General features: G+C 47.6%; 1 protein-coding gene across 11 annotated transcripts in view; it reads left to right on the forward strand.

Annotated features, from left to right (window-relative positions):
- The window catches only part of LOC119955584 (BRD4-interacting chromatin-remodeling complex-associated protein-like), a 358,633-nt gene that overhangs the window by 297,566 nt on the left and 33,843 nt on the right, over positions 1–27,224 (forward strand). The gene's annotated exons all lie outside the window — the stretch shown is intronic.

The following is a 27,224-nucleotide window of genomic DNA, read 5'->3' on the forward strand; positions in this document are numbered from 1 at the left end:
GGACAGGAATGGTTGTTGCAGGTTCCGGGGTTCAGGTGTTTTAGTAAGGTCAGAGAAGGGGGCAAAAGAGGGGGAGGTGTGGCGCTGCTAGTCAAGGACAGTATTACGGTGGCAGAAAGGATGCAAGATGGGGACTCTTCTTCCGAGGTAGTATGGGCTGAGGTTAGAAACAGGAAAGGAGAGGTCACCCTGCTGGGAGTTTTCTATAGGCCACCTAATAGTTCTAGAGATGTAGAGGAAAGGATGGCGAAGATGATTCTGGAAAAGAGCGAAAGTAACAGGGTAGTTGTTATGGGAGACTTTAACTTTCCAAATATTGACTGGAAAAGATATAGTTCGAGTACATTATTTAGAACAGTACAGCACAGAACAGGCCCTTCGGCCCTCGATGTTGTGCCGAGCAATGACCACCCTACTCAAACTCACGTATCCACCCTATACCCGTAACCCAACAACTCCCCCTTAACCTTACTTTTTAGGACACTACGGGCAATTTAGCATGGCCAATCCACCTAACCCGCACATCTTCGGACTGTGGGAGGAAACCGGAGCACCCGGAGGAAACCCACGCACACACGGGGAGGACGTGCAGACTCCGCACAGACAGTGACCCAGCCGGGAACCGAACCTGGGACCCTGGAGCTGTGAAGCATTAATGCTAACCACTATGCTACCGTGCTGCCCATTAGATGGGTCGTTCTTTGTACAATGTGTGCAGGAGGGTTTCCTGACACAATATGTTGACAGGCCAACAAGAGGTGAGGCCACATTGGATTTGGTTTTGGGTAATGAACCAGGCCAGGTGTTAGATCTGGAGGTAGGTGAACACTTTGGAGACAGTGACCACAATTCGGTGACCTTTACATTAGTGATGGAAAGGGATAAGTATACCCCGCAATGCAAGAGTTATAGTTGGGGGAAGGGCAATTATGATGCCATTAGACATGACTTAGGATGTGTAGGTTGGAGAAGTAGGCTGCAAGGGTTGGGCACACTAGATATGTGGAGCTTGTTCAAGGAACAGCTATTGCGTGTTCTTGATCAGTACGTACCAGTCAGGCAGGGAGGAAGGGGTCGAGCGAGGGAACCGTTGTTTACCAAGGAAGTGGAATCTCTTGTTAAGAGGAAAAAGGAGGCCTATGTGAAGATGAAGCGTGAAGTTTCAGTTGGGGCGCTTGATAGTTACAGCGAAGCGAGGAAGGATCTAAAGAGAGAGCTAAGACGAGCAAGGAGGGGACATGAGAAGTCTTTGGCAGGTAGGATCAAGGAAAACCCAAAAGCTTTCTACAGGTATGTCAGGAATAAAAGAATGACTAGGGTAAGAGTAGGGCCAGTCAAGGACAGTGGTGGGAAGTTGTGTGTGGAGGCGGAGGAGATAAGCGAGATACTAAATGAATACTTTTCGTCAGTATTCACTCAGGAAAAAGATGAAAAATGAAAATCGCTTATTGTCACAAGTAGGCTTCAAATGAAGTTACTCTGAAAAGCCCCTAGTCGCCACATTCCGGCGCCTGTTCAGGGAGGCTGGTACGGGAATTGAACCGTGCTGCTGGCCTGCCTTGGTCTGCTTTCAAAGCCAGCGATTTAGCAGTGTGGAGGAGAATGCTGAGACCCAGGCTATTAGAATAGATGGGATTGAGGTGCGTAGGGAAGAAGTGTTGGCAATTCTGGACAAGGTGAAAATAGATAAGTCCCCGGGGCCTGATGGGACTTATCCTAGGATTCTCTGGGAAACCAGGGAAGAGATTGCAGAGCCTTTGGCTTTGATTTTTATGTCATCATTGGCTACAGGATTAGTGCCAGAGGACTGGAGGATAGCAAATGTGGTCCCTTTGTTCAAGAAGGGGAGTAGAGATAACCCCGGTAACTATAGGCCGGTGAGCCTAACGTCTGTTGTGGGTAAAGTCTTGGAGAGGATTATAAAAGATACGATTTATAATCATCTAGATAGGAATAATATGATTAGGGATAGTCAGCATGGTTTTGTGAAGGGTAGGTCATGCCTCACAAACCTTATCGAGTTCTTTGAGAAGGTGACTGAACAGGTAGACGAGGGTAGAGCAGTTGATGTGGTGTATATGGATTTCAGTAAAGCGTTTGATAAGGTTCCCCACGGTCGGCTATTGCAGAAAATACGGAGGCTGGGGATTGAGGGTGATTTAGAGATGTGGATCAGAAATTGGCTAGTTGAAAGAAGACAGAGAGTGGTGGTTGATGGGAAATGTTCAGAATGGAGTTCAGTTACGAGTGGCGTACCACAAGGATCTGTTCTGGGGCGTTGCTGTTTGTCATTTTTATAAATGACCTAGAGGAGGGCGCAGAAGGATGGGTGAGTAAATTTGCAGACGACACTAAAGTCGGTGGAGTTGTAGACAGTGCAGAAGGATGTTGCAGGTTACAGAGGGACATAGATAAGCTGCAGAGCTGGGCTGAGAGGTGGCAAATGGAGTTTAATGTGGAGAAGTGTGAGGTGATTCACTTTGGAAAGAATAACAGGAATGCGGAATATTTGGCTAATGGTAAAATTCTTGGTAGTGTGGATGAGCAGAGGGATCTCGGTGTCCATGTACATAGATCCCTGAAAGTTGCCACCCAGGTTGATAGGGTTGTGAAGAAGGCCTATGGTGTGTTGGCCTTTATTGGTAGAGGGATTGAGTTCCGGAGCCATGAGGTCATGTTGCAGTTGTACAAAACTCTACTCTAGTACGGCCAGCATTTGGAGTATTGCGTACAGTTCTGGTCGCTCATTATAGGAAGGACGTGGAAGCTTTGGAACGGGTCAGAAGCCATGAGGTCATGTTGCAGTTGTACAAAACTCTAGTACGGCCGCATTTGGAGTATTGCGTACAGTTCTGGTCGCCTCATTATAGGAAGGACGTGGAAGCTTTGGAACGGGTGCAGAGGAGATTTACCAGGATGTTGCCTGGTATGGAGGGAAAATCTTATGAGAAAAGGCTGATGGACGTGAGGTTGTTTTCGTTAGAGAGAAGAAGGTTAAGAGGTGACTTAATAGAGGCATACAAAATGATCAGAGGGTTAGATAGGGTGGACAGTGAGAACCTTCTCCCGCGGATGGAGGTGGCTAGCACGAGGGGACATAGCCTTAAATTGAGGGGTAATAGATATAGGACAGAGGTCAGAGGTGGTTTTTTTTACGCAAAGAGTGGTGAGGCCGTGGAATGCCCTACCTGCAACAGTAGTGAACTCGCCAACATTGAGGGCATTTAAAAGTTTATTGGATAAGCATATGGATGATAATGGGATAGTGTAGGTTAGATGGCCTTTAGTTTTTGGACTTCCCATGTCGGTGCAACATCGAGGGCCGAAGGGCCTGTACTGCTCTGTATCGTTCTATGTTCTATGAAAGGCAGCAATCTCTAACAAAATCTTCATTGACAGGAGTCACAGAGGAACTCTATGCCCCCAAACCCACCCAAGCACCAAAGCTCTGCAGCTTCCCCAGTTCTTCCTCTGGAGCTTCCCCATGTCGGTCTGCACTGGACATCATTCAATTAACCTAACAGCACATCTTTCGAATCTGTGGGAGGAAACCGGAGTTCCTGGAGGTAACCCATGCAGACATGGGGAGAACATGCAAACTCCACACAGACAGTGACCCAAGCCGGGAATCGAACCTGGGACCCTGGCAATGTGAAGCAACAGTGTTAACCCCTGTGCTACAGTGCCAGCTGCAGAAAATGGACCCTGCAGCTGGTTGGCATCCACTTTCTGTAGTTGGTCATTGTCCACTTTCTGTTGTTGATCATTGTCCACTTTCTGCAGCTGACCATTGTCCACTTTCCGCAGCTGGTCATCGTCCACTTTCCACAGCTGGTCAGTGTCCACTTTCTGCAGCTGGTCATTGTCCACTTTCTGCAACTGATTATTGCCCACTTTCTGCAGCTGGTCATCGTCCACTTTCCACAGCTGTCAGTGTCCACTTTCTGCAGCTGGTCATTGTCCACTTTCTGCAACTGATCATTGACCACTTTCTGCAACTGATCATTGTCCACTTTCTGCAGCTGGTCATTGTCCACTTTCTGCAGCTGGTCATCGTCCACTTTCCACAGCTGGTCAGTGTCCCCTTTCCGCAGCTGGTCATTGCCCACTTTCTGCAGCTGATCATTGTCCACTTTCCGCAGCTGGTCATTGTCCACTTTCTGTAGTTGGTCATTGTCCGCTTTCTCTAGCTGGTCATTGTCCACTTTCTGTAGCTGGTCATTGCCCACTTTCTGAAGCTCATCATTGTCCACTTTCTGTAGCTGGTCAGTGTCCACTTTCTGTAGCTGGTCATTGTCCACTTTCTGTAGCTGGTCATTGCCCACTTTCTGCAGCTGGTCATTGTCCACTTTCTGAAGCTGGTCATTGTCCACTTTCTGAAGCTGGTCATTGTCCACTTTCTGAAGCTGGTCATTGTCCACTTTCTGTAGTTGGTCATTGTCCACTTTCTGCAGCTGGTCATTGTCCACTTTCTGCAGCTGATCATTGTCCACTTTCTGCAGCTGGTCATTGTCCACTTTCTGCAGCTGGTCATTGTCCACTTTCTGCAGCTGGTCATTGTCCACTTTCTGTAGCTGGTCATTGTCCACTTTCTGCAGCTGGTCATTGTCCACTTTCTGCAGCTGGTCATTGTCCACTTTCCGCAGCTGGTCATTGTCCACTTTATGGAACTCAACATTGTCTACTTTCTGTAGTTGGTCATTGTCCACTTTCTGTAGATGGTCATTGTCCACTTTCTGTAATTGGTCATTGTCCTGTTTCTGTAGTTGGTCATTGTCCACTTTCCACAGCTGGTCATTGTCCACTTTCGGCAGCTGGTCATTGTCCACTTTCTGTAGTTGGTCATTGTCCACTTTCTGTAGCTGGTCATTGTCCTGTTTCTGTAGTTGGTCATTGTCCACTTTCCACAGCTGGTCATTGTCCACTTTCTGCAGCTGATCATTGTCCACTTTCCGCAGCTGGTCATTGTCCACTTTCTGTAGTTGGTCATTGTCCACTTTCTGCAGCTGGTCATTGTCCACTTTCTGAAGCTGATCATTGTCCACTTTCTGTAGTTGGTCATTGTCCTGTTTCTGTAGTTGGTCATTGTCCACCTTCTGCAGCTGGTCATTGTCACTTTCTGAAGTTGGTCATTGTCCACCTTCTGCAGCTGGTCATTGTCACTTTCTGAAGTTGTTCGTTGTCCATTTTCCGGAGCATGGCATTGTCCCCTTTCCGGAGCTCGGCATTGTCCACTTTCCGGAGCTCGGCATTGTCCACTTTCTGAAGCTGGTCATTGTCCACTTTCCGCACCTGGTCATTGCCCACTCTCCAGAGCTCGGCATTGTCCATTTTCCGGAGCTCGGCATTGTCCACTTTCTGTAGTTGGTCATTGTCCACTTTCCACAGCTGGTCGGTGTCCACTTTCCGGAGCTCGGCATTGTCCACTTTCTGTAGTTGGTCATTGTCCTGTTTCTGTAGTTGGTCATTGTCCACTTTCGATAGTTGGTCATTGTCCACTGTCTGCAGCTGGTCATTGTCCACTTTCTGTAGTTGGTCATTGTCCTGTTTCTGTAGTTGGTCATTGTCCACTTTCCACAGCTGGTCATTGTCCACTTTCTGTAGTTGGTCATTGTCCACTTTCTGCAGCTGGTCATTGTCCACTTTCTGTAGTTGGTCATTGTCCTCTTTCTGTAGTTGGTCATTTTCCACATCTCTGTAGTTAGTCAATGTCCACTTTCTGCAGCTGTTCATTGCCCACTTTCCGCAGCTGGTCATTGTCCACTTTCCACAGTTGGTCATTGTCCACTTTCCGCAGCTGGTCATTGCCCACTTTCTGTAGTTGGTCATTGTCCACTTTCTGTAGCTGGTCATTTCCCACTTTCTGCAGTTGGCCATTGTCCACTTTCTGTAGCTGGTCATTGTCCACTTTCTGTAGTTGGTCATTGTCCACTCTGTAGTTGGTCATTGTCCTGTTTCTGTAGTTGGTCATTGTCCACTTTCCACAGCTGGCTATTGTCCACTTTCTGCAGCTGGTCATTGTCCACTTTCTGTAGTTGGTCATTGTCCTCTTTCTGTAGTTGGTCATTTTCCACATCTCTGTAGTTAGTCAATGTCCACTTTCTGCAGCTGTTCATTGCCCACTTTCCGCAGCTGGTCATTGTCCACTTTCCACAGTTGGTCATTGTCCACTTTCCGCAGCTGGTCATTGCCCACTTTCTGTAGTTGGTCATTGTCCACTTTCTGTAGCTGGTCATTTCCCACTTTCTGCAGTTGGCCATTGTCCACTTTCTGTAGCTGGTCATTGTCCACTTTCTGTAGTTGGTCATTGTCCACTCTGTAGTTGGTCATTGTCCACTTTCTGTAGCTGGTCATTGTCCACTTTCTGTAGCTGGTCATGGTCCACTTTCTGTAGCTGGTCATTGTCCACTTTCTGTAGCTGGTCATTGTCCACTTTCTGTAGCTGGTCATTGTCCACTTTCTGTAGCTGGTCATTGTCCACTTTCTGCAGTTGGTCATTGTCCACTTTCTGTAGCTGGTCATTGTCCACTTTCTGCAGCTGGTCATTATCAACTTTCTGTAGTTGGTCATCATCAACTTTCTGAAGCTAGTCATTGTCCTCTTTCTGCAGCTGGTCATTGTCCACTTTCCGTAGCTCGGCATTGTCCACTTTCTGTAGTTGGTCATTGTCCACTTTCTGTAGTCGGTCATTTTCCACTTTCTGTAGTTGGTCATTGCCCACTTTCTGTAGCTGGTCATTGTCCACTTTCTGCAACTGGTCATTGTCCACTTTCCACAGCTTGTCATTGTCTATTTTCTGTAGTTGGCCATTGTCCACTTTCCATAGCTGGTCATTATCCACTTTCTGCAGCTGGTCATTGTCCACTTTCTGCAACTGGTCATTGTCCACTTTCCACAGCTGGTCATTGTCCACTTTCCACAGATGGCCATTGTCCACTTTCTGCAATTGGTTATTGTCAACTTTCTGCAACTGGTTATTGTCAACTTTCTGCAACTGGTTATTGTCAACTTTCTGCAACTGGTTATTGTCAACTTTCTGCAACTGGTTATTGTCAACTTTCTGCAACTGGCCAGTGTCCACTTTCTGCAGCTGGTCATTGTCCATTTTCCACAGCTGGCCATTGTCCAAAGCTGGAAACAGGCAATAGTGAATCTGCATTTTATTTTGTGCCTGGTCATGCCTTTCCTTTGGAATTTTGCCCATTCGGTGCCTCTGCCCAAAATCAATCTCACCCCATCAGCGTGCCTGAACGTGTGACACATCTGAGTTGTGGAGTTTTGTGTTAAATTAATCTTACTTCAAACACTATTTACAAACATGCAGCTGGAGTGTTGGTGTGTGACAGGGTGACTTGGGTTGTTGGTGGGGTTGGACGAAGGTTGTAGGATGGGGGGAGATTTGAGGTTGTGAGGAGGCCGGCCAGGGTGTCGGGTTGTGACCACGGTGTCAGAGGTGTTTAGTCAGGGGGTTTGGGCTGTAACATTGAGTGTCGGGGGCAATTGGGGTGTCGAAGGGGTGATTGGGGTATTAAGCAGATGACTCGGGGTGTCACCCCGGGGCAGTTTTTTGCATTAATTTGAAACTGAATTCCCAACTTGCTGCACTCATGTTACTGTTACCACCCCCTACAGGGACAGAGCTCTATAACATCTCCTTCACGTCCTCCAGATATTTTAAGTTTATTGACAACTGAAGAATACAAAAGAATCAGCAACATGCTAAAAACATGAAAATCAGTAATATGCTAAAAGCTGTTACAAGACACCAAAAAAACCCAAGACCACCAGTCTGAAGCCAGCACACACCGACCACCACCAAAGCCCCCCCTCCCCCCGCCCCAACGGTAACCCCACATTGGTGGAAAGGCACCCAAACGAGCAGCACAGATCACCGGAAAAAGACACATCGAAATAGGGCATGGCGGAAGAGAGAGAGAACCCCCTTTACAAAAAAGAAAGACAAATACAGAGCAACCACAAGCCACCCAACAAACAACTAAGGGGTTAGCATTGCTGCCTCACAACTCCAGGGAACGGGTTCAGTTCCCGCCTTGGGTCACTGTCTGTGTGGAGTTTGCACGTTTTCCCCATGCCTGCGTGGGTTTCCTCCGGGTGCTCTGGTTTCCTCCCACAGTCCAAAGATGTGCGGGTTAGGTGAATTGGCCATGATTGCTCCTTGATGTGCAGGTTAGGGTTACGGGGATAGGGTGGGGTAGTGTGAATGGGTAGCTTATTCAAAAGGGTCAGTGCAACTCGATGGGCCAAATAGCCTCCTTATGCACTCTAGGGATTCTATGATTCTATTTTATGATTCTAAGTACAAGGCAAAGCTGCCAGCACTCAAGCCAGCGCACGCACCCCTCCCCCAGCTCCAGCAACAGCCACACGTTGGTGAAGAGGCACCTACAAGAAACTCAGTCCACAGAATAACACACCAGGTCCAGAAGCAGGGTTACAGCCAGAAGCAGCTGGAGCTCAGAAAAAAACAGCCTGCATGTGACAAGCCCGAGGATATTTTTAATTTATTGACAACTCAAGAATACAAAAGAATCAGCAACATGCATAAAAAACAGTCACCCTCACGCGATTGTCCGGAGCCTCATTCTTAGCCTTGGTTTTCCGCTCGATAATGGTGACACAGACCACTGGAAAAGGACACATTGATATGGGGCATGGCGGAAGAGAGGGAGAACTCCCTTTACAAAAAAGAAAGATAAATACAGACAAATGGCCACGAACAAGTCGCCATTTCCCCCAAGAGGCTGCACACATTTCCTGGAGGACTTGGAAGCTGAGGAGCCAACCCTACGGCTGTTCTGTTGTGACTGGCCCCAGAACGGCACCAATCCGGGTGACGCTGCTGCGAAATGGACACCCCACCAAGATGGAACTGGATACGGGAGCAGCAGTTTCGGTAGTCAGTCCTCGTACCATTACCGCCATCCGGACAGGCCATCAGCCTTGAGAGCTTCGTGACACGGGGGCCCAACTGGCCACGTATACCGGGAGCCCTTGGAAATCGAGGGCACTGCCCATGTGCCTGTGACATACGGACACCAGTCCACGTGCCTACCATTGGCGGTAGTCCGAGTCAATGGGACTGGCCTATTGGTGATTGGCTGCGTCACCTACATTTGGATTGGCAACACGTGTGCCAGATGTACTCCCGCGGACCGGATGGAGTGCTGTCCAACTTCCCTTTGGTTTTCGCCGAGGGCCTCGGGACCATTAAAGGAGCTATGGCCACAATAAATGTGGTGGAAAATGCCCAGTACCGGTACTTCCATGCCTGCCCTGTGCAGTACACACTTCGCGCCAATGTAGACCAGGAATTGGACTGTTTAGAGCAGCTGGGGATTTTTCGCCCTGTCCACTATGCCGATTGGGCTGCGCCTGTAGTCCCCGTGCTGAAGTTGGATGGGTTGGTGCAGCTCTGTGGGGATTATAAAATGACTGTGAACCAGGTATCCCGTCTTGACCGTTATCCGGTCACTTGGATCGAGAATCTCTACGCCCGGCTCAGGGACGGAAAAAACGTTCACTAAATTGGACATGAGCCGTGTGTACTTGCAGCTGGTGTTCGAGCCAAGTTCCCGGAAATATGTGACAGCTCAGATCAGAGAATGGACACAGACCGAGTCCGATCAATATCCATCGGGATTGTACGAGTATACGCAGTTGCCGTTCGGAGTCACCTCGGCTTGTGCAATATTCCAGAAGCAAATCCGCATGTTTCCCAACCGGAAACCCTGGATGAACAGGGATATCCACTGCTTGCTGAGGTCTAAGTCTGAGGCGTTCAGGTCAGGTGAACCTGACCTCTCCAAGAAAGCCAGATAGAATCGAAAGAAATCCGTCAAAGATACCAAAAGACAGTACCGGACCAAGCTCGAGTCCCAGGCTAGCACACGGATCTCCGCCATCTATGGCAAGGTCTGCAAGATATAACGGACTACAAGATGATGGCATGTAAAATCGTTGGCTCCAACGCACCCTTTCCTGATGAGCTCAACGCACTCTATGCCCACTTTGAGCAAGAGGTCAGCAAGAGCGAGCCCTCCACCCCAGAAGCCGCAGATGAACTTGTATCTGAGATCACCACGGCAGACGTCAGGGCAGCCTTCTCGAAGGTCAACTCACGGAAAGTCACTGGCCCGGATGGGGTCCCGGACGAGCACTCAGGTCTTGCGCGGATCAGCTTGCGGGTGTATTTGCAGACATTTTCAACCTCTCTTTACAACAATCTGAGGTCCCTATCTGCTTCAAGAAGATGACCATCATCCCTGTACCAAAAAAAGTCAAGCAGCGTGCTTTAATGACTATTGTCCAGTGGCTCTGACATCCATCATCATGAAGTGCTTCAAAAGGTTAGTCATGGCACGAATCAACTCTAGCCTCCCGGATTGCCTTGATCCACAACAGTTCGCCTATTGCTGCAACAAGTCCACAGCAGACGCCATCTCCATGGCCCTGCACTCTACCCTGGAACACCTAGATAACAAAGACTCCTATGTCAGACTCCTATTTATCGACTACAGCTCAGCCTTCAACACCATCATTCCTACGGAACTCATCTTCAAACTCCGTGGCCTTGGCCTCGGCTCCTCCCTCTGCGACTGGATCCTGAACTTTCTCACCCACAGGCCACAATCAGTAAAGATAGGCAACAACACCTCCTCCACGATCATCCTCAACACCAGTGCCCCACAAGGCTGTGTCCTCAGCCTCCTACTATACTCCTTATACACCTATGACTGTGTGGCCAAATTCTCCATCAACATGATTTTCAAATTTGCTGATGACACCACCGTAGTGGGTCGGATTTCAAACAATGATGAGACAGAGTACAGGAATGAGATGGAGAATCTAATGAACTGGTGCGACGACAATAATCTCTCCCTCAATGTCAACAAAACGAAGGAGATTGTCATCAACTTCAGGAAGCGTAGTGGAGAACATGCCGCTGTCTACATCAATGAGAATAAAGTAGAAAGGGTCGAGAACTTCAGGTTTTTAGGTGTACAGATCACCAACAGCCTATCCTGGTCCCCCCCATGCTGACGCTATAGTTAAGAAAACCCACCAACGACTCTACTTTCTCAGAAGACTGAGGAAATTTGGCATGTCAGCTATGCCACTCACCAACTTCTACAGATGCACCATAGAAAGCATTCTTTCTGGTTGTATCACAGCTTGGTATGGAGCCTGCTCTGCCCAAGACCGCAGGAAACTACAAAAGGTCGTGAATGTAGCCCAGTCCATCACGCAAACCAGCCTCCCATCCATTGACTCTGTCTACAATTCCCGCTGCCTCAGAAAGGCAGCCAGCATAATTAAGGACCCCACGCACCCCGGATATACTCTCTTCCACCTTCTTCCGTCAGGAAAAAGATACCAAAGTTTGAGGTCATGTACCAACCGAGTCAAGAACAGCTTCTTCCCAAATGCCATCAGACTTTTGAATGGATCCACCTCGTATTAAGTTGATCTTTTCTCTACACCTTGCTATAACTGTAACATTATATTCTGCAGTCTCTCCTTCCTTCCCTATGTGCAGTATGCATTGTTTGTACAGCATGCAAGAAACAATACTTTTCACTGTATATTGATACATGTGACAATAATAAATCAAATTAAATCAAATCAAAGTTATGGAGAACACCTTGCAAGGGTTGCCAAGGATGGCCATCTACCTGGACAATGTTCTCATCATGGGACTTTGCAACAGGAACACGTGAAGATATGGGCATGCATGTCCACAGATCACTGAAAGTGTCAACGCACATGGATAAGGTGATCAAGAAGACATACGGCATGCTGGCCTTTGGGGCATTGAATATAAAAATTGGCAAGTCATGTTGCAGATGTATATGACCTTAGGCCTCATTTGGAATATTGTGTATAATCCTTTGGTGATTTAAAACTAAAACTGCTCTCAGTAGTGGCTTTAACTGATGTGCTTCTGTGAAAAGTTTTGTTTTAAGTCTTATGGATGATAAAAGGACAGCTTAAGGATTACTTAGTGTTGTATTCTTTGGGGGTTGTATTTGAATTGATGGTTGCTAAGATGTTCACTGTATGTTTTAAAAAGGCTAACTTCAGTTCATAGAATAAACATTATTTTGCTTTAAAAAATACTTTTCCATTTCTGCTGTACCACACCTGTAGAGTGGGCCGTGTGCTCCCCATAACCACAATCTATTAAAAGTTGTGGGTCAGGTGAACTCCATAATACACTTTGGGGTTCTCTGGCCCGTAAACGGATGGTTCAGAAGCATTATATGAGGGTGTTGCCTGGTTTGGAGGGCATTAGCTATGAGGAGAGGTTAGATAAACTCGGTCTGTTCTCACTGGAACAATGTAGGTTGAGAGACGACCTGATAGAGGTCAACAAGATTAGGAGTGGCATGGACAGAGTGGATAGTCTGATGCTCTTTCTTAGGATAGGAGAGTCAAGTACTCGGGGACATCAGTTTGACATGTCTGGGGATAAGTTTAGAACAGATGTGCGAGGCAAGGTTTTTACACACGGGGTGGTAAATATCTGGAACGCGCTGCCTGGGGAGCTGGTGGGAGCAGCTATGATAGTGGCATTTAAGGGACATCTAGACAAATATGTGAATAGGCTGGGAATGGAATGATAAAGACTCGGAAAGTGCAGACAGTTTTAGTTTAGGCAGGTACCATGGTCGGCACAGGTTGGGGACGGAAGGGCCTGTTCCTGTGCTGTTTTGACGTTTTGCTCTAACCAAGGGACATAGCTCCTTTAATGGTCCCTCGGCGAAAACCAAAGAACTGCTTCCTCCAGCAGGAGTCCGCCTCCGGGGGAGAAATGCATTTTCCATGCACCAGAAGTCGCGTATCTTGGCTACCGGGTGGTAGCAGAGACCTCCATCCAGTGGAAGAAAAGGTGCAGGTGATTCTCCAGCCCCCCATCCCTCGCGACCGCCTTTTACTGAGCCTGGTGAACTATTTTTTTCAACAAACAATTTTATTGAGGTATTTTAGGCATATAGAAAAAGTGACATTATACAGTACAAAAAAAAAGAAGTCAAGACACAAAATACCTCAATAAAATTGTTTGTTGAAAAAAATAGTTCACCAGGCCCAGTAAAAAGTGGAGGTTCGTTTGGTCACGAGGGATGGGGGGCTGGAGAATCGCCTGCACCTTTTATTCCACTGGATGGAGGTCTCTGCTACTCTACTCTACCCTAGCCTCGCATCTCCCCGTGAAACTACCCTGTCCTGCCTCCCCTTCGGCGGGAGACGTGGGAAGGACGGCACCAGTCTGCGTACAAAATCCCGCACCTGTAAGTATCTTAAAGTCGTTTCCTCTCGTCAGCCCAAACTTCTCCTCCAGCGCCATCATGCTCGGAAAGCTCCCTTCCAGGAACAGATCCCCAATCCTCACAATCCCCGCCCTCCTCCACAGTCGATACCCCCGTCCATGTTCCCCGGGGCAAATCGGTGGTTGCCGCAGATTGGGGTCCACACCGATGCTCTTATCTCCCCTACATGCCTCCTCCACTGGCCCCAGATCCGAAGAGCCGCCACTACTATTTGGTTGTTGGAGTACCATGCCGGCGGGAGCAGCAGAGGCGCTGTGACCAGGGCTGCTAATCTAGTGCCCCTGCACGAAGCAGCCTCCATCCGCTCCCAAACCGACCCCGCATCCACCATCCATTTCCTTATTATCGCTATGTTGACCTCCCAGTAATAGTTGCTGAAATTCGGCTAGCGCCAGCCCCCATTCTTCTAGAACATAAGAACTAGGAGCAGGAGTAGACCATCTGGCCCCTCGAGCCTCCTCCGCCACTCAATGAGATCATGGCTGATCTTTTGTGGACTCAGCTCCACTTTCTGGCCCGAACACCATAACCCTTAATCCCTTTATTCTTAAAAAAACAATCTATCTTTACCTTAAAAATATTTAATGAAGGAGCCTCAACTGCTTCACTGGGCAAGGAATTCCATAGATTCACAACCCTTTGGGTGAAAAGTTCCTCCTAAACTCAGTCCTAAATCTACTTCCCCTTATCTTGAGGCTATGCCCCCTAGTTCTGCTTGCACACACCAGTGGAAACAACCTGCCCGCATCTATCCTATCTATTCCCTTCATAATTTTATATGTTTCTATAAGATGCCCCCTCATCCTTCTAAATTCCAACGAGTACAGTCCCAGTCTACTCAACCTCTCCTCGTAGTCCAACCCCTTCAGCTCTGGGATTAACCTAGTGAATCTCCTCTGCACACCCTCCAGCGCCAGTACGTCCTTTCTCAGGGAAGGAGACCAAAACTGAACACAATACTGCAGGTGTGGCCGCACTAACACCTTATACAATTGCAGCATAACCTCCCTAGTCTTAAACTCTATCCCTCTAGCAATGAAGGACAAAATTCCATTTGCCTTCTTAATCACCTGTTGCACCTGTAAACCAACTTTTTGCGACTCATGCACCAGCACACCCAGGTCTCTCTGCACAGCAGCATGTTTTAAAATTTTGCCATTTAAATAATAATCCCTTTTGCTTGTATTCCTACCAAAATGGATAACCTCACGTTTATCAACATTGTATTCCATCTGCCAGACCCTAGCCCATTCACTTAACCTATCCAAATCCCTCTGCAGACTTCCAGTATCCTCTGCACTTTTTGCTTTACCACTCATCTTAGTGTCGTCTGCAATCTTGGACACATTGCCCTTGGTCCCCAACTCCAAATCATCTATGTAAATTGTGAACAATTGTGGGCCCAACACGGATCCCTGAGGGACACCACTAGCTACTGATTGCCAACCAGAGAAATACCCATTAATCCCCACTCTTTGCTTTCTATTAATTAACCAATCCTCTATCCATGCTATTACTTTACCCTTAATGCCGTGCATCTTTATCTTATGCAGCAACCTTTTGTGTGGCACCTTGTCAAAGGCTTTATGGAAATCCATATATACCACACCCATTGGCTCCCCGTTATCTACCGCACTGGTAATGGCCTCAAATATTCCACTAAATTAGTTAGCCACGACCTTTCCTTTATGAACCCATGCTGCGTCTGCCCAATGGGACAATTTCCATCCAGATGCCTCGCTATTTCTTCCTTGATGATAGATTCCAGCATCTTCCCTACCACCGAAGTTAAGCTCACTGGCCCATAATTACCCGCTTTCTGCCTACCTCCTTTTTTAAACAGCGATGTCACGTTTGCTAATTTCCAATCCACCGGGACCATCCCAGAGTCTAGTGAATTTCGGTAAATTATCACTAGTGCATTTGCAATTTCCCTAGCCATCTCTTTTAGCACTCTGGGATGCATTCCATCAGGGCCAGGAGACTTATCTACCTTTAGCCCCATTAGCTTGCCCATCACTACCTCCTTAGTGATAACAATCATCTCAAGGTCCTCACCTGTCACTGGTATGTTATTTGTGTCTTCCACTGTGAAGACCGACCCAAAAAACCTGTTCAGTTCCTCAGCCATTTCCTCATCTCCCATTATTAAGTCTCCCTTCTCATCCTCTAAAGGACCAATATTTACCTCAGCCACTCTTTTTTGGTTTATATATTTGTAGAAACTTTTACTATCTGTTTTTATATTCTGAGCAAGTTTACTCTCATAATCTATCTTACTCTTCTTTATAACTTTTTTAGTAGCTTTCTGTTGCTACTAGTCTCCCACTAATCTTTGCCACTTTGTATGCTTTTTCCTTCAATTTGATACTCTTGCTTATTTCCTTAGATATCCACGGTCGATTTTCCCTCTTTCTACCGTCCTTCCTTTTTGTTGGTATGAATCTTTGCTGAGCACTGAAAAATCACTTGGAAGGTTCTCCACTGTTCCTCAACTGTTTCACCATAAAGTCTTTGCTCCCAGTCTACCTTAGCTAGTTCTTTTCTCATCCCATTGTAAACTCCTTTGTTTAAGCACAAAACACTAGTGTTTGATTTTACCTTCTCACCCTCCATCTGTATTTTAAATTCCACCACATTGTGATCGCTCCTTCCGAGAGGATCCCTACCTATGAGATCATTAATCATTCCTGTCTCATTACACAGGACCAGATCTAGGACCACTTGTTCCCTCGTAGGTTCCATTACATACTGTTCTAGGAAACTAGCGTGGATACATTCTATAAACTCCTCCTCAAGGCTGCTTTGACCGACCTAGTTAAACCAATCGACATGTAGATTAAAATCCCCCATGATAACTGCGGTACCATTTCTACATGCATCAGTTATTTCTTTGTTTATTGCCTGCCCCACCATCATGTTACTATTTGGTGGCCTATAGACTACTCCTATCAGTGACTTTTTCGCCTTACTATTCCTGATTTCCACCCAAATGGATTCAATCTTATCCTCCATCGCACCGATGTCATCCCTTACTGTTGCCCGGATGTCATCCTTACATAACAGAGCTACACCACCTCCCTTACCATCCACCCTGTCCTTCAGCGGTGGGCCCTGCTGCTGACGGCCTACGAGTACACTTTGGAGCATTGCCCGGGCACAAGAATCTCGCATGCGGACGCATTGAGCCGCCTGCCTCTACCCACGAAGCCTCCGGCTCCCGCCCCAACCGGGGAGGTGATAGCCGCTCTCTGTTTCATGGACACTTTGCCAGTAACGACAGCTCATATCAGAGAATGGACCCAGATCGATCCCGAGTTTTTGTGCGTCCAACATGTGGTCCAATACAGGGCCCAACAAAGGGCGATACCAGACAGGCTGAGTGCCTACGCCGGCAAACTACCCTAGATAAGCGTCAAAGACGGTGTCCTCCTGTGGGGGACGCGGGTGGTCATACCCGAACGAGGACGCTCATTGTCCCTGCTGAAAGACCTCCATAACAGGCACCCCTGGGTCTTCAAGATGAAAATGTTGGCGCGCAGATACATTTGGTGACCCGGACTGGATGCCGAGATTGAGCGGGTGGCCCAAAATTGCATCCCATGCCAGGAGCACCAGAAGGCCCCACTGGCAGCCCCGATGCACCCCTGCGAGTGGCCCGGGAAGGCTTGGTCCTGTGTACATATCGACTTTGCTGGCCTGTTTCAGGGGGCCACATTCCTTATAGTAGTGGACGTCCACTCAAAGTGCCTGGAAGTACACTGGGTCCCCACGTCGACCACACGAGCAACTACGGACAGACTGAGGGCTATTTTTAGCACGCACGGACTGCCCAAAGTCCTGGTCCGACAATGGGGCGGCATTTACAAGCCAGGTGTTTGCTTCATTCTGGACCGCGAATGGCATCAGGCACATACGGACAGCCCGGTACCATCCATCCTCCAATGGGCTAACCGAAGAAAAAGATGACCTCAGGGTCGTGGGAAACGCGGAGGGCAAGGATTCTTTTCAGTTATGAAACGATGCCTCACGCCACAACCAGCCTTGCACCGCCAGAGTTACTCATGGGCCGCCGGTTCTGTACACGTCTCAGCCTCCTCCTCCTCGACATCAGGGAATGGGTCCGTCAGCGGCAGGACCGCTCAGAGTCGGACTCTTACCGCTGCCTACAGGGGCACACCTTCATGACGGATGACACGGTTAATGTGAGGAGCTTTGGGACTGAAGCCACATGGATCCCTGGTGTAGTCCTCTACACGATGGGGCCCGTCTCCTACACGGTCCAGTTGCAGGGGGCAGAGACACACCATCAGCTGGACCACTTACTACGATGCGAGCAGGAACCACTGGCATTAGCCCAGAAGCCTCAGGCAGGACCCTGGCATCATCCCCCATATGGCCAAGGAGGAGCCCTGAGACCAGGAGGGAACCTGGACCCCAGCCGCTCCTGTTGACCGTCGAGATGCCGGGGAACCAGTGACACCTGTGGACTCGACCAGCGACGGCATAGACAGCGAGTTGGATTCCGATATGGACATTGGACTGCCCGGCAATATCACGCTGGCACCACTTGTACAGGCAGCCTTACCGGCTGGGCCAGCCAGCTGCGATGTTCTTCACGGAAGCGGCGGTCCCCAGTATGCTACATGCCTCCAGGACCGACTGTTACGGCCCTGGAACTCCGATTCCAACCCAAGCAGCCACAGAACCCTCCGCCTGAGGACATGAACATTTCTACGGACTTGCTGGGGGGAGGAGGGGTGTTACAACCCCTACAGGGACAAAGCTGTGTAACATTCGATTCCCCTCCTACACACCTGAGAATCAGGTACTCAGGTGACTAGGGAGTGTAGTCTCCGCCTAATTGGAGAATCTCTCCACAGAATATAAATCCCAACCTGGAAAGAGTTTGGAAAAGGAGACCCTGCGAGAAGTTGAGTGTGGAGAGGAGTGATTATTGTGACTAGTGTGGAATAAAGTGAGTTGTACCCTGTTAGCCTGGCCGCTCGTGGAGACTTTCCCTCCATCTACAACAGTAATAATGGTAATTTTTTTCATTATCCTGCAACTAGGTGGTTAATGAATTTCTCCTCATCTTCCAGATGAAAGTCACTATACTCTGTTGTCCATTATCTGAAACTAATGACCAGAGCAGAGGAATTACTTGACAAAGAAAGACTAAGGTCTCTTTAATTCACTTCCCACCATCCACATGATGTAATGATAATGGAGTCGTTGGTTAATTGTTCCGGTCAAACTCTATCAATGAATCGACAACAGACCCAGGGTGGAGGTGAAGGAAGCCCTAATGTTCGAGAGCTTTGGGGCAACAGGTCCAAAGTCACCTGCTCCTCCCAAAAATGCTACAGTCATCACACATCATGGTTCACATTACTCAGAAACGAAATCCCAAAAGATTATTTTCCGACACCGTATCTCATGCAAGGGAGATCCTATGGTGCAGTCAGTAGTATTTCTCCCACTGAGCCAGCAGCGCCGGATTTGAGTGCCACTCCAGGGATGTAATCTTCCGGGCCAGCTGGCAGAGGGAAGCTTGGCAGGTGGAAGAATTTAATTTAGCGTGAGGCTAAGTATCAGTTTCCTGAATTAAATTTGTGGGACTTTAAAAACCATGTCAAGAGATCCTTTTGCATCAGCAAGTCTGCATGCTGATTAACATGAATTAAATTCCTCGGCAGTTGGGCAGCACGGTGGCACAATGGTTAGGACTCTGGTTCACGGCGCCGAGGTCCCAGGTTCGATCCCGGCTCTGGGTCGCTGTCCGTGTGGAGTCTGCACATTCTCCCCATGTTTGCGTGGGTTTCGCCCCCACGATCCAAAGATGTGCAGGGCAGGTGGATTGGCCACATTAAATTGCCCCATAATTGGAAAAAAAATTGGGTACTCTAAATTTATCCTCCCAAAAAAATTCCTCGTCAGTGAGAAGTAAGTGGCGCGTACTTGCCAAGCTTGATTTCTTCCTGGACTTTGAAGTGAATAAACGTGCTATGGCCTTCTTGGTCAATGCTAGCAAAGGTCAGGTGCTGGTCAGCAAAGCTGCGTAAGGGTTGAACACAGGAGGCAGTCTAAGGGTGGAGTGGAGGCAGGACAGAGAGGGCATGCCAAGGGTAGAGTGAGGGCATGATAAGGCTGGGCGCAGGGAGGGAGGCATTGAGGGAATATGAAAGTGCAGCGATGTGCAGTGGGAGGAATGGGCCTATCCTCTGGGGTCTGGGCATCTTGTGGTTGTGTCCGGGAGTGGGTTACTGGGCAGGATGATTGTAGAGATGGTCCTAGAGGGTGGGGTCTGTGCTGTTGACAGGGGAGTCTTGGGGGGTTGAACTGAGGATGATGAGCAGTAGAGGGACAGTCATTGAGGAAGATTTGGTATTCAGTCGGGTGGCACGCCCAGGATAGTAGTCAGGTTGCTGAAGGCTTCATTGTGGGGGTCAATGAAAGAGGTACTTTTGTTACTGGGAAGGGTCTGGTTAAGGGTGGGTACCGGAATGGGAATACGGCTCAGAGGGGAAATAAGGAATATGGAAGGTGATAGTTATTGGTGCAAGGTCACCAGGGGAGGTTCAAGGATGACGGAGAGGAGAGGAATGGTTATATTGGGTGGGTCGGGGTGAAGGAGGAAGTTAATGGGTGACTGGAAGGGTGGAGGAGATCACCTGGAATGTGACATATTCTCTGATATACAATGCTGTGCTTCTGAAATTGCAATCCCTCAAAGTGGGAGGAGGGCCTTTGTTTGGTGGGTGGATTTCAAGGTGAGCACAATCAGCCAACTAAAGATAATGAGGCAACTGAATGAGGACCATGCTCAGCTCTGTTCTCCCTTCTATGGTGAATCTCAACAGCAGCAGGTTTGTTCCATGGCTTATGGGTCATATAATATTGAAATTCCAGCCAGGTCTGGATCTGCCTTTCATTCTGTGCCATTTGTCATCGCCTGCAGTCAGAGTTAGGAAGGGAGGGAGATGGATGCCTCCAAGGGACACAGCTGATGGATGGTAGCAAACTTTCAATTCCCAACCTCCATCCTTCCCAGGTGAATGGTCATGGATGACAAGGGCTCATGTGGTGAGACTTTCTATGCTGCCAATGTAATTGTCTCTCTACAGAGCCTTGAGGGTAATGGAGGTAAGCTGAATACTTTCTGAGGGAGGGTTATCATACATGACTCTCATCACCCTGGACAAAGAGCAACATCTTCATGTGCAGACATGGATGAACAGAGGAAAGCCCCTCTCTGGTCCTCTGGGATATTCTTCATCTGGAAGTGATGGGGTGGCAACTAGGGTCTTTTCACTGTAACTTCATTGAAACCTACTTATGATAAGTGATTTTCAAACCAAGCACAAGGATGGGCACCAGCCTGGTGAAGGCAAAATTGAAAAGAATACGCACACTAGATTGATTACAGGAATGAGTTCACAAATCCAGTGAGGCCTAGATGATGCAGGCTCCAGGCTGACTCTCATCTAGATGAGGGAGAGACGGGTCCAGGGCAGGCTGGCGCAGGGCCAAGAGGAGCAACAGCCTGAGCAGCAAGAGGCAGCAGATCTTCAAGAAGGTCAGGATGCTGGTAACCAGGATCCAATGCGATTCTGGGCAGCACGGTAGCATAGTGGTTAGCACAGTTGCTTCACAGCGTCAGGGTCCCCGGTTCGATTCCCGGCTGGGTCACTGTCTGTGCGGAGTCTGCACGTTCCTCCCCGTGTCTGCGTGGGTTTCCTCCGGGTGCTCCGGTTTCCTCCCACAGTCCAAAGATGTGTGGGTTAGGTGGATTGGCCATGCTAAATTGCCCTTAGTGTCCAAAAAATGTTAAGTGGGGTTACTGGGATAGGGTAGATAGGCTTCAGTAGGGTGCTCTTTGTAAGGGCCAGTGCAGACTCGATGGGCCGAATGGCCTCCTTCTGCATTGTAAACTCTATGATTAGCCCGACCACGGCGATGTTGCAGGCAGTGCACCTATCTACAGATGAGGGATAGGCAATGCCGGAAGCACCATTGGATACCCTGGAATGTGTTTGCTCACACCTGCCAGCTTCTCCATGAGGATCTGTGTCTGCAAAGACTTGGAGGGAATCCCATGCTGGTGGCATTAAAGGTCATCACCGCGTTGAAACGTCTTGGCTAGTGGCTCCTTCCAGGGCTCCACTATGGCCCTGTGCAGAATCTCCCAGTCAGCGACACACAAGTGCATCTGGGAGGTGGCAGATGCCCTATTCAGGAGAGCATGCCAATTTGTCCAATTTTACCTGGAGCGGGCTATTGACTGCATACATCTGGCCTCAAGAGCTCCCTGGCATTAGCCAATCACATTTACCAACAGGAAATGGTTCCATTCTTTGATTGTGCAGCTGATATGTGATCACAGAAGACAAATCCTGCGTGTTATTACTTGGAGCTCTCACAACACCTACGTTCTTTTAAAAAAATTTTAGAGTAGCCCATTATTTTTCTTTTCCAATTAAGGGGCAATTTAGCGTGGCCATTTCACCTAACCAGCACATCTTTGGGTTGTGGGGGTGAAACCCATGCAGACATGGGGAGAATGTGCAAACTCCACACGGACTGTGACCCAGGACTGGGATTCGAACCCGAATCCTCAGCGCCACAGTCCCAGTGCTAACCACTGTGCCACATGCCACCCCACAACGCCTACATTCTGAACCACTCTCAATGCCACAGGTTTTTGAAAGGCCTCAGCAATTGCAGGGTTGGCTCCTTGGGAACAAGGGATATCCCCAGAAGGCTGACAATGCCAGTTTGCCATCTACAGAATACTGCTGAGAGGTACAATGAAGCACATGCTTCACCAAGGTCATCATGGATCATTCGTTAGCCCTCCTAAAGGTGAAGTTCAGGTGTTTGAACAACTCAGGAAGTGTTCTCCAGTACTGACCGCAGAGCGTGTCCCAGATCATTGGTGCCTGCTGCACCCTGCATAACTTTGTGCTACAAAGGAGTGGTTGTCTTGGCTGAGAACAAGAACAAAAGAACAAAGAAAAGTACAGCACAGGAACAGGCCCTCCAAGCCCGTGCCGACCATGCTGCCCGACTAAACTACAATCTTCTACAGTTCCTGGGTCCGTATCCCTTTATTCCCATCCTATTCTCTTTTAGCACTCTGGGATGCATTCCATCAGGGCCAGGAGACTTGTCTACCTTTAGCCCCATTAGCTTGCCCATCACTAGCTCCTTAGTGATAACAATTATCTCAATGTCCTCACCTGTCATAGCCTCATTTCTTTCAGTCACTGGCATGTTATTTGTGTCTTCCACTGTGAAGACCGACCCAAAAAACCTGTTCAGTTCCTCAGCCATTTCCTCATCTCCCATTATTAAAACTCCCTTCTCATCCTCTAAGAACCAATATTTACCTTAGCCACTCTTTTTTGTTTTATATATTTGTAAAAGCTTTTACTGTCTGTTTTTATATTCTGAGCAAGTTTACTCTCATACTCTATCTTACTCTTCTTTGTAGCTTTTTTAGTAGCTTTCTGTTGCCCCCTAAAGATTTCCCAGTCCTCTAGTCTCCCACCAATCTTTGCCACTTTATATGCTTTTTCCTTCAATTTGATACTGTCCCTTATTTCCTTAGATATCCACGGTCGATTTTCCCTCTTTCTACCGTCCTTCCTTTTTGTTGGTATAAACCTTTGCTGAGCACTGTGAAAAATTGCTTGGAAGGTTCTCCATTGTTCCTCAATTGTTCCACCATAAAGTCTTTGCTCCCAGTCTACCTTAGCTAGTTCTTCTCTCATTCCATTGTAATCTCCTTTGTTTAAACACAAAACACTAGTATTTGATTTTACTTTCTCACCCTCCATCTGTATTTTAAATTCCACCATATTGTGATCGCTCCTTCCGAGAGGATCCCTAACTATGAGATCATGAATCAATCCTGTCTCATTACACAGGACAAGATCTAGGACCGCTTGTTGCCTCGTAGGTGCCATTACATACTGTTCTAGGAAACTATCACGGATACATTCTATAAACTCCTCCTCAAGGTTGCCTTGACCGACCTGGTTAAACCAATCGACATGTAGATTAAAATCCCCCATGGTAACTGCTATACCATTTCTACATGCATCAGTTATTTCTTTGTTTATTGCCTGCCCCACCATAACGTTACTATTTGGTGGCCGATAGACTACTCCTACGAGTGACTTTTTCGCCTTACTATTCCTGATTTCCACCCAAAATGGATTCAACCTTATCCTCCATAGCACCGATGTCATCCCTTACTATTGCCCGGATGTCATCCTTAAAAAACAGAGCAACACCACCTCCCTTACCATCCACTCTGTCCTTCCGAATAGTTTGATACCCTCGGATATTTAACTCCCAGTCGTGACCATCCTTTAACCATGTTTCAGTAATGGCCACTAAATCATAGTCATTCACGATGATTTGTGCCATCAACTCATTTACTTTATTCCGAATACTACGAGCATTCAGGTAAAGTACACTTATGTTTGTTTTTTTGCCTCTGTTTTGAATCTTGACATCTCCAGTTTTATTCCTTTTGTTATTACTGGGCCTATTCACTGAGCTCCCCTCAGTCATTGTACCTTGTACTGTCGCCCTTTTTGACTAATGATGATTTACCAAAATTCACTAGACTCTGGGGTGGTCCCGGTGGATTGGAAATTAGCAAACGTGACACCACTGTTTAAAAAAGGAGGTAGGCAGAGAGCAGGAAATTATAGGCCAGTGAGCTTAACTTCGGTACTAGGGAAGATGCTGGAATCTATCATCAAGGAAGAAATTGCGAGGCATCTGGATAGTAATTGTCCCATTTGGCAGACGCAGCATGGGTTCATAAAGAACTAATTTAGTGGAATTTTTTGAGGACATTACCAATGCAGTAGATAACGGGGAGCCAATGGATGTGGTATATCTGGATTTCCAGAAAGCCTTTGACAAGGTGCCACACAAATGGTTGCTGCATAAGATAAAGATGCATGGCATTAAGGGTAAAGTAGTAGCATGGATAGAGGATTGGTTAATTAATAGAAAGCAAAGAGTGGGGATTAATGGGTGTTTCTCTGGTTAGCAATCAGTAGCTAGTGGTGTCCCTCAGGGATCCGTGTTGGGCCTACAATTGTTCACAATTTACATTGATGATTTGGAGTTGGGGACCAAGGGCAATGTGTCCAAGTTTGCAGATGACACTAAGATGAGTGGTAAAGCGAAAAATGCAGAGGATACTGGAAGTCTGCAGAGGGATTTGGATAGGTTAAGTGAATGGGCTTGGGTCTGGCAGATGGAATACAATGTTGACAAATGTGAGGTTATCCATTTTGGTAGGAATAACAGCAAACGGGATTATTATTTAAACGATAAAATATTAAAGCATGCCGCTGTGCAGAGAGACCTGGGTGTGCTAGTGCATGAGTCACAGAAAGTTGGTTTTCAGGTGCAACAGGTGATTAAGAAGGCAAATGGAATGTTGTCCTTCATTGCTAGAGGGATGGAGTTTAAGACTAGGGAGGTTATGTTGCAATTGTATAAGGTGTTAGTGAGGCCACACTAATTGTGTTCAGTTTTGGTCTCCTTACTTGAGAAAGGACATACTGGCACTGGAGGGTGTGCAGAGGAGATTCACTAGGTTAATTCCAGAGCTGAAGGGGTTGGATTATGAGGAGAGGTTGAGTAAACTGGGACTGTACTCGTTGGAATTTAGAAGGATGAGGGGGGATCTTATAGAAACATTTAAAATTATGAAGGGAATAGATAGGATAAATGTGGGCAGGTTGTTTCCATTGGCGGGTGAAAGCAGAACTAGGGGACATAGCCTCAAAATAAGGGGAAGTAGATTTAGGACTGAGTTTAGGAGGAATTTCTTCACCCAAAGGGTTGTGAATCTATGGAATTCCTTGCCCAGTGAAGCAGTTGAGGCTCCTTCATTAAATGTTTTTAAGGTAAAGATAGATCGTTTTTTGAAGAATAAAGGGATTAAGGGTTATGGCGTTCGGGCCAGAAAGTGGAGCTGAGTCCACAAAAGATCAGCCATGATCTAATTGAATGGCGGAGCAGGCTCGAGGGGCCAGATGGCCTACTCCTGCTCCTAGTTCTTATGTTCTTATTCATGTATTTATCAAGATGCCCCTTAAATGTCACTATCGTCCCTGCTTCCACCACCTCCTCCGGCAGCGAGTTCCAGGCACCCACTACCCTCTGTGTAAAAAACTTGCCTCGTACATCTACTCTAAACCTTGCCCCTCGCACCTTAAACTTATGCCCTCTAGTAATTGAGCCCTCTACCCTGGGAAAAGCCTCTGACGATCCACTCTGTCTATGCCCCTCATAATTTTGCAGACCTATCAGGTCGTCCCTCAACCTCCGTCGTTCCAGTGAGAACAAACTGAGTTTATTCAACCGCTCCTCATAGCTAATGCCCTCCATACCAGGCAACATCCTGGTAAATCTCTTCTGCACCCTCTCTAAATCCTCCACATCCTTCTGGTAATGTGGCGACCAGAATTGAACATTATACTCCAAGTGTGGCCTAACTCAGGTTCTATATAGCTGCAACATGACTTGCCAATTCTTATACTCAATGCCCCGGCCAATGAAGGCAAGCATATCGTATGCCTTCTTGACTACCTTCTCCACCTGTGTTGCCCCTTTCAGTGACCTGTGGACCTGTACACCTAGATCTCTCTGACTTTCAATACTCTTTAGAGTTCTACCATTCACTGTATATTCCCTACCTGCATTAGACCTCCCAAAATGCATTCCCTCACATTTGTCCGGATTAAACTCCATCTGCCATCTCTCCGCCCAAGTTTCCAAACGATCTAAATCCTGCTGCAGACAGGGAGACATGGAGAACCATTTCCTCCGACGATGAGGACAGAGAAGGGTATGGTGATGATGATGGCCAGGATGTCACAGAGGGGCATGTTGCAAGGCCTGTGACAATCTGATAGCTATCAGATTTCAGGCAGTGTAAATTGTTGACACATTTCCTTGTTCTATTCTCTGCTGGCTGACAGGCCCCAGCTACCTTTGGATCTCGTGTATCTTGATTTATGATAACTGAACTAACTTGCACCACTTAACATCTACCGTGCTGGTGGTTTGGTCCTTTGCATATGCTAAACCTTGCTGATATACAGAGCCCTGGCGTTAAATGAGCATATTTGAACTGGCAAAGCACTCCATTCTCCCGTGACCTTGGACATCTGGAAGTAGAAATTAGGTTTTTCCATGCCCTCCATGTGCATAGAGTGAGTAGACAGTGCCACTTACCCTGGCATTGCAAAGCCGATCATTCATCCTTTTTTTACACTTCTGACCTGTTCTTTTGTGGGCCACAAGTGTGCTAGCTTCTGCTGTGACCTCCGCCCTGGCCACTATTGTCAGACAGGAAGACCTGCTGCTGGCATCCCTGGGAAACAGCACCTCCCACCTTTCCTGGACAGCCTGGAAGAGAAGCTGCAGTCAGGCTTTGCTAAACCATGGGGCCACGTATTGTCTCCTCTGTGACGTGTTGGTCGATGCAGAATTTGGAATTCCTCCTGGCGTGCAATGAGTGAATGGTTATCCAGGCGCCATTTAGATATGACTCTCCGAGCTTTGACCCCATGAGGTAATGGCATGGACAGTGACTTCCTGCCTACTCCTGCCACAAGATTCAGCGAGTTCCTCACGGATGCATATATAACATGCTGAACAATGCAAGATCACACCCCCCTAGTGGAGGACTTCCAAGCTCACACTCAGCACCAAATCTAGATTCCGGAACACAGGATTGCAGCCCAGGAATTGATGGCCACGGAAAGTGTGTTAGCAACACAGCCAAACAGTTTAATTCTCAACCTGCAAATCCTTCCAACTTTCTTCTGGTAG

Source organism: Scyliorhinus canicula, chromosome 2 (genome assembly GCF_902713615.1).
Source record: "Scyliorhinus canicula chromosome 2, sScyCan1.1, whole genome shotgun sequence".
Lineage (NCBI taxonomy): Eukaryota > Metazoa > Chordata > Chondrichthyes > Carcharhiniformes > Scyliorhinidae > Scyliorhinus > Scyliorhinus canicula.